Source organism: Pimephales promelas, chromosome 16, assembly GCF_988280905.1.
Source record: "Pimephales promelas chromosome 16, fPimPro1.hap1.1, whole genome shotgun sequence".
Classification (NCBI taxonomy): Eukaryota; Metazoa; Chordata; class Actinopteri; order Cypriniformes; family Leuciscidae; genus Pimephales; species Pimephales promelas.
The window spans coordinates 244,927-260,137 of NC_142784.1; positions in this window are offsets into that span (position 1 = coordinate 244,927).

Below are 15,211 nucleotides of genomic sequence, written 5' to 3' on the forward strand. Positions count from 1 at the left end.
TGACCATTCAGACCATTCCTCAACCATTCAGAAAGCTGCAAGAAATTATATTTGCACTGAACTATTTCCAATTTAGATTACAATCGATATCCGTAGCTTGTCAGATGCAGAATTAAATGGATGTAAATAAAATGCCCCATCACAATGCGTATAATGACGCACAATGGCTGATCTTGAGCTCTTAGAAGATGTGGCGATTAAATGGAAGGATTCGGAGTGAACGCATCATCTTCACAACAAAAGGTGTGGAAAAATATATTATTTATTGAAGAATTCCCTCATTGTGCAGTTTATTTCAGTTAGGACAGTCTTGATTTCGCTCAACTCCTTGGCCACCTCTCTGATTGAATTAATGACTAGACGGACGTTGATGTCCGACCATTTCTTGTTTATTTCGGCCACAGTCCGAGGTTGTGAGGACACAGTATTTACGGCGTCTGCAACCTTTTGCCACTCAAGTGCCTTTTTGCCATTAGTAATGCCCACACTGTGCCCTCCAAACAACATTTTTCTCCTCTTTTCCACCTCGCCAACGATAACTTCTAATTCACATTGAGTGAAGTTACGTTTTTTGTTAATTCCTCTCTGTGTTTAACATGATTTCGCAATTGATGAATATGAACTTTTGGGCGTTTCACGGACTATTGATGGGCAACTATGGGCGTGACATGAAGCCGCAAAAGCTGCGCTACATTTAGAACTGATTGTGATTTATGAAGGGAAAAATGCGTAGGATGTGCGTGCGCAAGGTTTTATAAATCCGAATATTTCTGTGCGTACGCACGTCCTATGTTTCATCCGTACGCCACTTCTGACGCAAATCCTACGCAAAGTTTTATAAATGAGGCCCCTGGTGTCCACTACAGTATAGCATAACATAAACATATCACAACTTTTTTCCCCTTTATTTCCCTATGTTTTTAACAATGTGATTACATGAAAAAGAAAAAAAACTTTTGAAAAAAAAAAAAACGTTCTGGGGCTCAGGAGGATATAAAGATATCCTCCAGGATAACAACATAGTGTGTCTTCTGAGTGACAGTCCACCATCAGGCTAAATATAGGCCTAAATATACGTCACAAAATTTGAAAATGTTATTGAAATAAATAGACAGCCTAAACCAACTTCCATATTTTTCAGATTTTGGAAGATGTGTGATAATAATAGTTGAAATTGTTGTCTATGTCACCTAGCAGCAGCAGCAGCGCCGCGTCAGACACGCTTCTGGCGTGCAAAGACACAGAAAACGCGATGCAGCCACCGATGCAGAGTGATGTTGACATTATTATGTCATCAAAAAATTATTATTAATTTATTGCTGCTCTTTAATGTTGTTTAATGCATTTGCAGCAAGAACAAGTAAGGGCTGAAACTGATATTGTCCAGAAACACACTTTGAAACCTAGACATTGTAGACATTACTGCATATACGTGTAATATCTAAAGTACCTGAAAAATTCTCTCCTTGGACCTCCATAGTCCTCAGCCATTTCTCCCACAAACTCAATATTGGGAGTTTTGTGCCACTCAAAGTACCCTCTTGACAGGGCCACACATGCACTCTTTAACATGTTTTTACGTCCTGCTATGACAGTTACGTGGGAATAGAAGTCCAGGTTGTCCTCACAAAACTCGTGAATTGCTCTCTCTCAGGGAGTTAAAAATAAATAAAAATTCACCAACATATTAAATTGGATAAAATACATTTTCACTTGAAAATTAATAAATAAAAAATAAAAATGAATAAATAATTGTAAATAATTGACAATCAATAAAGTAAAGCAAAATGCCTGTACAAAATGCCTGTTTTTGTGTGTGTTTTAATTAATTTCCGGTAGAATCTCAGCCAGCGTCTTTACTTCGGCATAGCGCCTTCTATAGTGAAGTGTACTAGCAGCAAAACCTAATTAAAATTCAACGATTTAATAAAAAAAAAACATTTTAGATACCGATTCGCTAATCGGATTTCACATGATATGAGAGTATACTCGCCCTCAAACTTGTCGAAATAGGGTTTGGGTTAGGTTAGGCTAGTTCGAAATATATAATTTAAAGCCATTCTCGTTCTTACTCTTATGTGCAACAGCTAACTGCCCCACAATATTGTTGACATCATTCGTTAACCCCCGGAAGTTCTTGTAAATAGCAAGTGTAATTTGCCATTATCTCCACCTAGTGCAAAACCGGCTTCTGACGCATGCGATCGTGCATAGAGCTAAATTCACTAAATTGACTTTTGGTGTGTAAGTGTGAATGTGTGTGAGTGTTAGATTGAAGGATAGATGGATAGATTTTGTAGTGTTCCTTTGTCTTCGTCGTGTAGTGCATTTAATAAGCTACCAACACATAAGGATATATTTCCAAACTGTTTGTTTATTACAAACACTAGCAGCGTGTGCTGCTCACTAGCAGGTGGAAGTAACACTCAATCACTGCTTCATGGTAACCCACATATATAACACAAGGTTGCCCTCCAGTGGACTAAACATGAAATTACACCATCACTATTTAACTACATCGCCTTTTTTCTCAGAAAACAATACTAGGACACAAAACACTAAATATAGCTCTTAAAGTCTACAACCACAGTAGTTTAACCCAATTATAGCCTCCAAATTATTTTACTCCAGCGTAGATGACGACATGGACAGTTGATCATCAAACATCGGCGATTATATCTATTTCACCAAGTTAAGAGCAATGTACACAAGTAAAGTACAACAATAATGTCTTCAGCAGAGTTTCAGTAGCCACTGTCACTAGTCCTTTACTCACGACCCAGCCGACTCGCGCTCGTAGTGCACACGTCTGTTATCTGTACTTGCACACACAATCCACAGCTTTAGACAGTTCCCGGTTCACTCCAAATGGCCAGCGGGGAAACTGGAACCGTCCATCTGAACTGAGAAACAGGGGAAGGCAATTAAATCTAAACAGCTACACAACTACATAAATCTGTATTTGAAGACATTTCACGAGATGTGACGCATCATTTTAAGCGTTCGTGGCTAGAGATGGCTTTGATGACTTTTCAAAATATTGTGGAAAGAAAACACTGGATAATTTGATTCACATCTGTATCCATTGCATTCTGTGCTGTTTTCCTTAATTTCCCGGGTCAGAACGTCTACATTTGGTACTGGTAGTTTCAGCAGTGTGTAGTGTAAGTGCAAAAATCGGATATCTTCATATCTTCATATTCATATATCTGCAATAATCGGTCACTTTTAAAAGATGATGTAAGCAGGTCGTCAAAAAAATCGGATATAGTCAGAAAATCGGATTCGGGCATCAAGACCTGCAATGTAAATGCAGCCTCAAGTTATCAGTGACAGAATCAAAAGCCAAGTTTGAGACTCATGATGCTGGATGCTGATCTCTGCAGGTCCACTTAGACTCTCTCGGCTCATGGTAGACTTCATGTGTGTGTGTTAATCTCCTCTCCGCTACAGTCACTGATACTCTCAGTGCCCACACACACACACACACACACACACACACACACACACACACACACACACGTTTGGCCAGATTTCCTGCAGTCACTTTTCATGATAAAACTCAGGAATCTCCATGGTGGTCTTGTTAGTTGATGGTAGGTCAGGGAAACTTCTCATTTCAAGAGCGAGTTGTTTTCCAACTATGTCTGACGGGATTCGTCATTAATCAGGATTTATCAGGATATTATTATGAATATTATTATATTAATATATTAATATAATATTAATCAGTATTCGCTCTCGACCCCCTGAAGCGGATTTCCGGCAGGGCTGGACCGAAAACGATTCTCGATGGGCAAACGCAATCTCTGCCTGGCCACAATCTTGTATGGGCGGACAGACCAGTCTGCGTTCGCTAGAAACCGATGTGTCGCGAAACGTGCTTGACGGCAGGAGAACACAGACCGGCCCATGAAACGGAGATCAGCGGCCCATTGGTTATGTTCTTGATTGACACTGGGCTGGTCCAATCACATGTTTGATCACCTCCCCCTCTGGGCTGAGCGAGCGTGCAGTGTCAGTGAGTATCTGTCAAAATAGTCAGATCGAAGGAGAAGAAACGCAGGGAATAAAATAAAAATAAAAACGCAGGGAATGTGCAGCGTGAAAAAAGAAACAGCCTTCAGTGTCTGATGGGGAGTGAGGAGGATCACGAGAGACATTAGTGAGTGTAGAGATCTGTGGTAAGCAGATTTAGGGCTACATTCAGAACAGGCTGTGAGAAGAAACCCATCACTCAGTTACGCATTATTTCCACATCTGCATATTTGACGATTACGCATTTCACTAGAATTACAATGAGAGTATAAGGATCTGAGCATAAAATCCAAACAACAGTCACAATTCGAGGTCAGGTCACAGGCATAGGTCGAAGCACAAGTAAAACAATCCAAAGGCAGACAACTCCAGAAAACAGCAATCCAAAAGTGTCAACAAAGTGTCCGTCATCTTTTACTTGTTCAAAATGATCCATCCAAAACTGTATGCACTGGCTTATCAAAGTGGACCACCATCGTTCAATTCTCTGGTTCCTTGGACCAAGTGCTTGGACCAAGAGTGACACATTCTGCACTTGCAGTTCTCAGCAACAGCATGTACAAAATAACCTGCAATTACTCGTGGGTCATTGTTCGTTTTGTATGCTTCAAGCCAGATCATTTTTCTGGAAAACCCATCAATGCATCCATTTATACATATTCCGTAAGGTTTTAATTTGTCATACCCGTCAATATGCCAAACATAATTTGACCCGCGACTGTTATATACGCGTCTGCGTAGGCGACCATGAGCACGTAGATCAACAGTCTCATCAACTGACGGACAGTTTCTCGGTCAGTAAAAATTCTGGACAACCAACATTTCTGGTGTTGCCGTCCCGATGTCTGAAGCTGCTGGTGTATAAAATGTGCCACTTCAGCTTCGTCCGTTTTATTGCGTCTCAGCCACAACTGATTCCTGCATAATGTTCTCTCAAGAGTCCGGAGACTAAGCTTAATTTTGTGTGATTCCTCCAATAAAATCAAGACTTCTCTATTTGTGAAACCAAGGTGAAAATAATCCTCTATAATCTTTTCCATTCTAAATGCTATAAAATGATATGTTCCAGCGTCCCATGTTTGACTTGAGTGGTGAATGAAATGCGAGCAAAGTCAAAATTACGAGTTTATACCTCACAATTCTGACTTTTTATCTCACAATTCTGACTTTTTTTATCGCAATTCTGACTTTATATCTCACAATTCTGACTTTTTATCTCGCAATTGCGACTTTGTATCACGCAATTCTGACTATAACTCGCAATTGCGACTTTATTTCTCGCAATTCTGAATTTATAACTCGCAATTGCGACTTTTTTATCTCGCAATTGCAACTTTATATCACGCAATTCTGACTTTATATCATGCAATTCTGACTTTATATCTCACAATTCTGACTTTATAATTTGCAATTGCGACTTTATATCTCGCAATTCTGACTTTATAACTCGCAATTGCGACTTTATATCACGCAATTCAGACTTTTTATCTCGCAATTGTGAGAAAAAAAGTCAGAATTGTGAGATAAAAAGTCGCAATTATTTATTTTATTTTTTTTATTCAGTGGCGGAAACAAGCTTCCATAAAAAAAACAGTTGGAGGGCCAGATAAAAATGATCTAGGGGCAGCCATTTGACTCACCCTGAATATTTTTTTGGGTCGTGCTGACCCAAGACGTCTAATTTCAACGCCGCAGGCCAGGGTTTCAGAAAGAATCGTGCTGTTATACGAAATATTCATCCAATTGAAACGCATTAGTTTAAAAAACGTGCTGAAATTACGAAAATAACGGCAGAAAGAATCGTGCTGGTTGCACGAAAGATTCCTCCAATTGAAATGCATAAGTGTAAAAATCGTGCTAGAGTTACGAAAATAACGAAATTAACGTGTCCCAGCCACGGTTCCTCCCCACCCCCGGCCTGTGACACAAGCACATGATGGCCCAAACAACAGGCCATGCGCTTGTACACAAAACAAGGTTCTGCCATGATCCTGCCAAAGACTAGGAAAATCAAGAACATGATGGCAGAATCATGACATTGTCTTTGCTGTGTTCTTTAGTTTATCTTTTACTAATTTTCCTCATCTGGTATTTTAGTATTTTAATGAGAAATTATTGTTGATCTGTTCAGTCATTTTTTTCCTTCAGTTTAAGATGACAAAAAAGTAAGAAAAAAATTGTCAACCTGTTGACCAAAAATTGACCGTCCAGCCTGAGCGAGAGACCGTCCAGCCAGCGCCAGAGACCGTCCAACCTGCACCAGAGACCAGGATCCCACCCAGCCTCTCTCTCCCGCCTCCTCCCATCAGTCATCCGTCAGCTCTTCCGTCTGCCAGCTCCCCTGACCCAGCCTGGTCGTTGGATACCCAGTTTTCGCCTCCCACCTCCTCCACATGGACACTTCCTCGGCCCCCGGTCCCATTGGCTCCCCCGTGGCTCTTACCTTCCTCAGCTCCTCCATGGTCCCTCAGTCCACCAGCTCGGCCAGGCTCCCTCGTCCCTCTGGATTTCCTTCGGTCCCTCATCACCCTTCCTTCACCTATGGACTTCCTTCCTCTGGCTCCGCCCCGTCATGTCACCCCCCCCGGTTCAGTTGGACTCCTCACTCCCTCCAGTCACCTGTCAGCCCTCACTCCCTCTGTTCTCACCGTGTCCCTCTGTGCCCCTGTCGTCACCTTGGTCACCTGAGCCTGTGTTCTCACCATGGTCCCTTGGTCCCTCGTCAGCACCATGTCTCGTTGGTCCCTCAGCTGCACCCTGGTCTCCTCTCCCACTTGCTCCGCCCCTGTCAGTCGGCCCCCTGGTGTCATTAGCCCCATCTCCATCGACTCCACCAGGGGTCCTCCTTCCTCCTGCTCCGCCCTGGTCGTGCCCTGAGCCTGCTCTGCCCTGGTCTCGCCCTCAATCTGCTCCGCCCTGGTCTCGCCCTCAGCCTGCTCCGCCCTGGCCACGCCCTCAGCCTGCTCCGCCCTGGCCATGCCCTCAACCTGCTCCGCCCTGGCCACGCCCCGCTCAGCCCTCAGATCATTCCCCCTACTTCCTCTGTTCTACGGCGTGAGGCCATGCCTTCCGGGAGGGGGGAGTTCTGTCACAGTCTTCGTCTGCACCTTTCTGTCTGCGTCTCCTGCACTACACTTCCCATGATCCTATTGTCTGCACACCTGAACTCACTCCCTCATCAGCCTCCCGTCCAGCGTCCTGTTTCATCTGTTACACCTGTTTTCCACTTCGTTATGTTTGATTAATCTGTGTATTTAGTTCCCTGTTCCATTCAGTCCTTGTCGATCGTTGTCTGATGTTAGCCTGTGTTGCGCCCATGTTCCTGTCTTCCAGCCTGTTTTGAATATTAAAAGTGATCTTCATTGCTAATCTGAACTCCTCTGGTTCCTCTGCCAGCACCACACGGTGACAACAGAGAGCCCTGTCAGCTGGTATTATTATTAAAGGTTAAAAATAACAATTCAAATAGAATATAATGCGTTTTTTTATTTTAATAACAACTTTATTATATTTTAATGATAAAAGTAAAAATATAATATGTAGCTTAATATAGTGCATATATTTAGCAAAATACTCCTCTCCATAGCTATTTTTTTCTAGTTTATAAATGGTCATAAAATGGATTACCTGAGGTAAAAGTAACATTATGTGACATTGTTCTCCAGCTGTTTAATTGACCTGGTACTGCAGTTGAAACACTGATTGATCAGTTTCAAACATTTAAAATCACATAAGCACTAGCAAAACAATGAGTTTGAGTTTGTAAAATAGACACTGATTGTAATGAATGGCTGGAGGCAAGCTGGTAAGGACCCAAACGCAAACTTTAAATATAACTTAATCAAAACTCAAAACAAAGGCATGGCAAGGCATGAAACAGGAAAAGAAACAACGACAGGGAACCTGGACAAGAAACATACAATACTAGACAAAGACACAGGGCAAACAAGAGGACTTAAATACACCGACTAATACAAGACAAGGAACACCTGTGAACAATAACCTGACAATTAACAAATGACAAGACACATGGCAGGACCACATGACAAGTAGAGAATCACATGACTGACAAGAACAAGGAACAAGACACAAAACCCACACCGTGACATAGCCCCTCCCCTATGGGTGGCTCCTGACACCCTTAAAATAACACAGGAGCAGCGGAGGCGGAGGGCCAGGCCATGGAACATGGGCTACGCAGGCGACCAGGGCTGCGCAGGCAACCCCTTGGGCAGCCAGGGCGGAGCAGGCTGAGCGGTCGAACAAGGCGGAGCAGGATGAGCTAAGGCCAAGGCGGTGAAGACCCCTCGGGCGGCCACAGCGGAGCAGGACGTGGCGGAGCAGGCCGAGGGCGCTGCCAGGGCGGAGCAGGTTGAGGGCGTGGCGGAACAGGCTGAGGGCGTGGTCAGGATGGTAAAGACCCTTCAGGCGGCCGTGGCTGGGACATAGGGCCCCCCCAAAAAAAATATTTGGGTTGAATCCCCGGATTAGGGGCAGACGGGACTCAAACAGTCTCTGGCTGGGCGGTCTCGGCGGGACGAGACTCTGGGACGGCAGAAGTGACGTGAAGCGTCTCTGGGACGGCAGAAGTGACGTGAAGCGTCTCTGGCACGACAGAAGTGACGTGAAGCGTCTCTGGGACGGCAGAAGTGACGTGAAGCGTCTCTGGCAGGGCAGAAGTGATGTGAAGCATCTCTGGCAGGGCAGAAGTGACGTGAAGCGTCTCTGGCAGGGCAGAAGTGATGTGAAGCATCTCTGGCAGGGCAGAAGTGACGTGAAGCATCTCTGGCAGGGCAGAAGTGACGTGAAGCGTCTCTGGCAGGGCAGAAGTGATGTGAAGCGTCTCTGGCTCGGCAGAAGTGACGTGAAGCGTCTCTGGCACGGCAGAAGTGACGTGAAGCGTCTCAAGCTCGGCAGAAGTGACGTGAAGGGTCTCGGGCATGGCAGAAGTGACCTGAAGCGTCTCAAGCTCGGCAGGGCTGACGGTCGGTGAGCGCAGGCTCGGCAGGGTTGACTTGGAGAGCAGAGCTTATCTGAAGGGCAATGTCAATGTACTGCTCTAACGTCCATTGTGGGGTATTGTCAGGCATAAGGTACTCCAAGAGATCTGTAAGGCCATAACGGAACTTGTCTTTCAAGACATCATCGTCAACATCCACACCATAACAAAGTCCACAAAACTCCTCTACATATTTCCCAATAGGGCGGTCACCTTGGCTGAGACGAAAGAGATGGATTGCTGGGTCCATGTTGTGGTCTAGTATTCTGTAATGAATGGCTGGAGGCAAGCTGGTAAGGACCCAAACGCAAACTTTAATATAACTTAATCAAAACTCAAAACAAAGGCATGGCAAGGCATGAAACAGGAACAGATACAGAAACAACAACAGACAACCTGGACAAGAAACATACAATACTAGACAAAAACACAGGGTAAACAAGAGGGCTTAAATACACTGACTAATTACAAGACAAGGAACACCTGTGAACAATGACCTGACAATTAACAAATGACAAGACACATGGCAGGGCCACATGACAAGTAGGGAATCATATGACTGACAAGAACAAGGAACAAGACACAAAACCCACACCGTGACACTGATACAGTGTTGCCAACTCTCACGCATCTGGCGTGACACGCATTCAGCCTCAATCTCACGGTCTCACGCTCAACAAAGAAATCTCACGCTAAATTAGAAATTCTTCTGTGCTGTATTTTTTGTAATACTAGAAGTAAGTTCAGGCTCTTAACTACTGATTGGACCGCTGCATTTTATCACGCAGAGAAAAATCGCGGAAAAGGATGACACTGACATGACAGACAGAGAAGTTTACTCTTGATATGGAACGCTTTAGCGCGTCAGTTAAAACGGCATGTGATATAGGCCAGTGTTTCCCAACCCTGTTCATGGCAGCACACCAACACTGCACATAATCTTTGTCTCCCTAATCAAACACACCTGATTCAACTCATCAGCTCATTAACCCATCTGATTATGAGCTGATGAGTTGAATCAGGTGTGTTTGATAAGGGAGACAAAGAATACGCGCAGTGTTGGTGTGCTGCCAGGAACAGGGTTGGGAAACACTGGCCTAGGCAACAACACCCACAGGGCACGAGCAAAATACTATATCTGGTAATCTCCCACTTTATATTAAACGAACTGTCAACACGGGCTTTTGCGATGCATAGAGAGATGCTGTGCTGGCTATGACCATAGGCGGAAATCGCGGGGGGGTCGGGGGGGGGTCAGGACCCCCCCTATCTGAGGGTTGTCCCCCCCAAATAAAAAACATTAAAATATGTGTATTGTAAATAATGTAATGATATATTCTTAAAATAATTAAGAAATAAAATAACACAAATGCAAACGGGGCAATAACGAAAAAAGCGTTCTAAACATTTTGAAACCCCCCTCCCTTGCCTCACAGTGCGTTGGTCCACCGCCTCCGTCCCATTTACCTCAGACGCACACATTCCGGTGGCGGGAGAGAAAAACATAGTTTTTGAGTAGTTGTGGAACTGCAGTAAAAGGGGTCGCACACCGGACGAGAAGCGTCGCGCAGCGCCACGTCTTTAAAATTCGAACACATTATCCTCTATGAGTGTACAGTACACACACCGGCGGCGCCGTTCGGCGTCTGTCCGAGGCGCCTAGCAACGGCTCAGGACCGTCTTCAAAACCCTGCTGCGCCACAGAGCGCCATTTACATAGTTTTATATACAATTTAAATTATTTTTGTCTCAAATCGGTGTTGACGGATCCTGACTTCACCCTATGCTGCAATATGCATTTAGTTTTGCATTCACTTACAGAAATCAGCTGCTTGAATGACAATTGCTGGTGTTATTGGATTTTTCAGGTGAGATTCTCAATTCATTCAGTAAACGGATGATCTGAGGTAAAGTTTTCAGAATGCAGACTCAGGAACGATTGTATTTAATTGTACAGTACAATAATAACTTAGAACAGACATTATCTTCATGTCATTAAACATTACAATATTGCTGGCCATATACTGATGAGAAAGTCCGGGTGTGCTGTGCATTTAAATTGTAGCTGCTAACGCTTTCACTGTGATTTAGTTGGTTTATATCATTTAATATAGTTAAAGAATTAAGAATTAAAGAAGTCAATGAATGAAATGAAATCGCTGCGCTGCGTGAGGAGAGTATGTAAACAGATTCGCCGCTGGCTTAAACCAGAAAGAAATTTTAAGAAGTATAATGAAATGGTCTCCATGCTGCACTAATAATAGTAGTAAGGCTTTCCTCTGTATTTTTTTTGCCTGTATTATTGGTGTCCCCTTCAAAATTTGCTCTTGAGAATTGTTATGTTTATTGTCCCCCCCAACATTTTGATGAAATTTTCGCCCCTGGCTATGACTTTGAACGTGAGTTGAGAGCGTACATTTGCACTACGTGCCTGTCTTTTTAGCAAAAGATACCCTTCACTGGATATCTACAGTGGCGTAGGGCGAGGGCGTGAGGTGCTTGAAAGCAGCTTTTGATGCGTTTTAAAATTACTATTGTAATTTTCCTATGTAGAGATTCTGATCGGACAATCATTATCCAGTTTTCATGGGATCACCCAGAGAGTGGTCCAAGGAAGCTTTTAACACATTCCTACAACACATGTGTTTTAATTTAACTGTGACTTTTAGACCCCGTTTACACCTGGTATTAAAATGCGATCTGTATCCAGATAAGTTATCCGGATAATAAAAAACGCATGTTAATGCAAGGTGTAAACGCGCTGTGATCGGATCGTGATCGGATCTGCCTGACCACATCTGGAGGTAGTCTGGCTCGCATTGTGTCCGGATCTTTACTAGGTGTAAACGCAATCTTGTTGTTGAAACCACATATGTATATTTTACTCCTCCCAAAAATGCTAAAAAATAAACGAGTGAGAGCGTGTTATATAGGCTATATGTCATGTTATAGCCTAGTCAGATGCGACACGCATCACCGCAGATGAGCAGCTGAGCGTCTATTCAACGTGCAAACATCGCAAATAAAAGTGAAAGTAAGTCACAGACGCAGTTAACACATCTTCAAATAAAGAAACGAAATTATCTTACCAGGCCTGTTGCCACTCTCTCTTATTGATGTCTCTGATTTGGAAATTAGCTGATGATCAATAAAATGCCGTTTAGATCTGTTGCTTTTGGTGGCGTGCAATCCAATAAATCTGCATATAACGCAGGAGGTGAAGATCGGATTTATATCCGTTTTGCAAAAACACATTTATGTGGCCAGGTGTAAATGGAATCAGTACTTATTATCCGGATAACTTATCTGGATACAGATCGCATTTTAATACCAGGTGTAAACGGGGTCTTAGTGCCTCAGGCGTCTGAATGTCTGGGGTTAACTGACTTTAAGTGTGATTCAGTGCGGACACGGGGACATCGCGGGGCATCGCGACACACCCGCAACGCAATCTGATTGCAATCAAAGACAGCTCTCCCCTCGTTTGATCCTGTGACACTTTGAAAGAGAGGGGGGGAATTCTGGAGACAAACCAGACTTTCTTTTGTTCTATCGCAATATACATGCGGACTAGCGTGACACGCACACACACACATCCACGTGCAAGATACCCGCACGAACACGAGCAGCTCCGGAAAAGCTTGTAAAACGTTACCGAAGTATCTAGTATGTTTGAAATACATGTAGAAGAACTGCAATCCACTAACTTAGTATGAAATGTTATTATGAGTGCCAAAAGAGTTTAAATATCTGTAATACAATGCATTAAGACATAACTCAACAACGCTGTCGATGCTGTATGAGGTGTTTGATCTCGTTATAATCCTCCTGGTATGATCTGTCTTTTAAACTGTATATCGATATTGTGAAATGTATATCATTATGTATAAGTTGTTTTTCAAAGTTAGCAGAACTGGTCCTTTGTTTAAGGACCAAGATTAACAACGTGGTATATTAATCAAGTGGGCGCGCGCTCCTTCATTTGTGTGACGCTCATTGGACATCAAGTTTTAGGGTTGGTCCCTAGGACCTCCTTGATAAGCTCTTAAACAGGGCTTACACTCCGGCTCTCTTACACTCTGGGTTCTCTAAGCTCTCTTTACACCCATCTCTTACATCTTAACCTCCTTCCGGAATCTCCCTGGACACTCTCGTCATCTTCTGAAGCTTTTAAAGTTATCAGTCTTTCGTACTTTTACTTCACGTTTACTTTTGCGAATAGCCAGTTAAAGTTCATCAGTGCATCGTCTCCAACGAGAAGGCAACATCCAGCACGATAAACTCTCTAGGACGCTTTGAACTCCCGCGAAACACACCCACGTGAGAGGACAAAGAAATTCGCCTCCCGCCTCCTGGACAACCGCACGCTTCCATCACACAGGTCTGAATGCAGTTTGTTCCATCAAACTTGAGACTCAAGATATAATCCTGTGGTTGTCTCTGAAGGTTTAAAGTTGTGCTAGTAACTGTAATTTTCCTTGTATTTCCCTTTTCCATTTTTCCTTTCTTAAGTTTTATTTTCACTTCGTGTATATATACTGTATATATCGTGTGATTTTTGTAGTGTAACTTAGTCGTGTGCTTTTATTAAATTTCATTTATACATTATTTGCCATTGTTTGTATTAATCACATGCATCTTTAATATTAGATCCTAACGCTACAATCTGATTTTGTTGAGTGCACAAAACATTGTCAGAAAATTAAGCTAAACAGATCAAGTGATTGATAGTTTTACAGATCTGCACGCTGGCACGCTGACTGAGAAAACTGTGTAATCCTTTGTTGTGTTTAAAGATCAAACAGCCCCGATCTGTGGAAAATATATGCTCCAAATTGATCATAATTCGTTGTGTTTAATTTCGTCATATATACCTGAAGCAGACGTGTGTTGTGAAACACCCCTCTTAGGGTGATTTAATTTATGTGAGAAACTCGGTTTAACAAATATTCTATAAATTGCTGATCCAGGTCATTAATTTGGAATATTCTTCCCCATAATTCAAATTGAGCTATAAACCTTAAGCCGAGATTCCCTACACCTATACAATAGCTTAAGTAAAATATGCTTTTGAAATATTCATTTTCATTTATACAGTACATTTATTGGCTAGGCCTATATGGATTTTACTTAATAGGAATAATTATATAAATCATTATTACATTATTATAATAATCGTTTGACATCCTAAAACAGAGGATTATATCATAACTAAAAAGATGTTTGATCCCTCTTTAATGTCCAGGTACAAGTCGAGGCTTTTCCTTTGTTCAATGTCACAGTTCATGGGTTGAAGCCGGTTAAAGCTCTTAATTTTGAGCTCTCAAAGTGCACCAGATTGATGCATTTAACCTTAAAATGTACAAAATGTTCTTGCAGGGGAGCAAGCCCCCGAACCCCCCTAGAGGGACAGATGTCTCAACAAAGTTTTACAAAATCATATGGGAAAGAACAATAGTTAATTAACTTTACTAAACAGGAGGGCTTAAATACACTGAATAATTACAAGACAAGGAACACCTGTGAACAATAACCTGACAATTAACAAATGACAAGACACATAGATACAGTCAGCAACGCGTCATAGTTGGGGGGCGTGGTCGGTGTGGGGGAAAGCAGCGCGACCATCCTATGTATTTGAATGACAAAAATGTCATATTGCGAGTCATTTATGCCTGCCGACCGGCAACGGTACATTGCAAAATTAACTGTAATAGGTTATGATTGCCCTTATTTAATTAAAAACTGGGTCAATGACCCAACCAAATGGCCGGAGGTGTCGTTTCCAGACTATTATATCTGGTTGAATCTTCAGGTAAGACATCGCGGAAGCTACCGGCAACACAAGCCTGTAACTCAATTAACTTGCGTATAAGTTACTATAAGTCCATAAAACCATGTCACTTACCAATTGTACGTATGCTTCACTCCAAACTATTAATCCTTTTGTAAAACGGTGATCATTAGTAGTCGCTACGAAGTTGCAGAGGGACTTTGCTGACAGTTATCCGAATTCTCACAGACTGCAGTCTGATAACCTTCAGCTGATAACGCTAATAACATCCCTTATGAAAAACAACTAAAGGAATCTTGTAGTATTTTAGGACAAAATATTATAGTAACGTTAATCCTATAGGATTACTATAGTATTTTGGGACATAGCCTAAAAGTATA